Genomic DNA, 1,889 nt, shown 5'->3' with positions numbered 1-1,889 from the left:
ATATTATGATCTCTGCCTCAGCTTAAGGTTGATGGCCTTGACATTCCCTTCGTTGAATCGGTGAGTGATTGGGAGTACATCCTTAATCGTACCCTCTCCTGGAAAGAGCAAATTGTTGAAATCTCAAGAATCTATGATGTCCCGAAATATGAGCACATTACTTTATATCGGCAACGGGCAGGAATTCTAAATGTGGCTAAAATAAGACAATTCTTCATGGGAAATCTGATTTTCAATCTCTTTTATAACAAAATCCCTCAATATCTTTTAGATATCTTTGAAAACAGAAGTGTGACATTACCTGCTCAGTCCAGGCTTCGTGCAAGAAAAACGGTCCTTGCAGTTCCAACTCAGAAATCCTGTGAGCTGCAAAGATCCTTTATGGTAAGGGGAGCGCGCCTTTGGAATAAGGTACCTGAATCAATCAGAAATGCACTTTCGCCTTATCACTTTAAAAAGCTTTTCTTTAACTTTTTGTTTAATATAGATAATTTAACTCTTCAAATTTCGCACTGGCAAATCATAAATTGTTTATTTTTCTACTTTTCAGTGACTTTTTGTGTCCTAGTATTATAAATGTAACTTTTCACATATCTGATTACTGTTCTGATTTGTATTATCTTACAATTAAGTCTAAAGCTTTCTGATTATATGCGTTATTCCTAACATTAGCTTATATTACCATATTTTACTCATAGTCATTTATAATATTTTGTTGCATTATCTTTAGCCATCTGTAACTAAATATAACTTTTTTTATTCTCTTACCTTCGTCATATTTGTCACTTCATGAGAGTTGTTATATTTTACTTTAAACATATGTGAAATTTGTTCCTCAGAGTGCTGTTTAGCCCTAGGAACTTAATAAATAAATAATAACAATAATGATAATAATAAATTAATGTCTCAGATATATTTTCCGTTGTTAACATAGCTTTCTTGAACGTTACATCACTTTATTTTGTCATATCAAACATTTTTACATATTTTTTAAACTAAACAACTTTCTTTATATATAAGGGTGCTTATTCGGTCTTTATATATAAATATATCGACCGACCAAATAAATACATTTATGTCCATCACTCATCGTAGGTAAAGCGTAGTTTATCGGCCCATAAGTATTAAAATTAAATTTCTCTTTAATATGTCTTATACATAATAAATGAGAGTTAGTAAATGTTTCTGTAATGGCATAAAAACTCTACGGAAAGTTTTAAGTCTAATATGTAAAGATTGTTTGCAGATATAAAAAATCAATAAAGTGTACATTAATGTCTCAGATACATTTTCCGTTGTATATTAGCTTTCTTGAACTTCACATCACTTTTATTTTGATATGTAAAATACTTTTACATATTTTTCAAACGAAACATTTTTCTTCATACATAAGGGTACTTATTCTAGTTTTTATATATAAATATATCGATCGACCCAATAATTACCTTTATGTCCATTACTCTTCGTAGGTAAAGCGTAGTTTATCGGGCCCTAAGTATTAACTTAAAATTTTTCCTGAATTGAGGCTTATACATAATATATTAGAGTTAATAAATGTTTCAGTAATTATATGAAAACTTTATGTAAAGTTTTAAGTTTCAAATGCAATGGTTGTTTGCAGATATAAAAAATTAATATCGTGTAAAATAATGTCTCAGATACATTTTCCATTGTAAACTAGCTTTCTTCAATGTTACATAAATTTTGTTTTGTTATGTATAACATTATTAATTTTTTTTTAATCTAAAAAGGTTTTTTTTATATATTATTATTATTATTATTATTACACCATTAAGCCATTTCCCTTTCGGGGTAGGCGTGACTCACTCGGCAGGGGAAAGGAGTAGTGTGTGGATGGGATGGAGATTTTTCAGATTGATCCAGAATTC

The 1,889-nt window shown here is 29.6% G+C and overlaps 1 long non-coding RNA gene across 1 annotated transcript in view; it reads right to left on the bottom strand.

The window, feature by feature from the left end:
* Nucleotide 1: 1 nt before the first annotated feature.
* Nucleotides 2–1,889, bottom strand: part of LOC117183103 — a 52,320-nt gene continuing 50,432 nt past the window's right edge. Inside the window, exons 2-3 of the long non-coding RNA XR_004468346.1 lie at nucleotides 302–415; nucleotides 2–98 (exon numbers count right to left, since the gene is read on the bottom strand). This is a non-coding gene — a long non-coding RNA (uncharacterized LOC117183103). The remainder of the gene's footprint in view (nucleotides 99–301; nucleotides 416–1,889) is intronic.

This window comes from Belonocnema kinseyi, chromosome 2 (genome assembly GCF_010883055.1).
Source record: "Belonocnema kinseyi isolate 2016_QV_RU_SX_M_011 chromosome 2, B_treatae_v1, whole genome shotgun sequence".
Lineage (NCBI taxonomy): Eukaryota > Metazoa > Arthropoda > Insecta > Hymenoptera > Cynipidae > Belonocnema > Belonocnema kinseyi.
The sequence above is the reverse complement of the archived record's forward strand: the minus strand, read 5'-3'. Positions and strand labels throughout refer to the sequence as shown.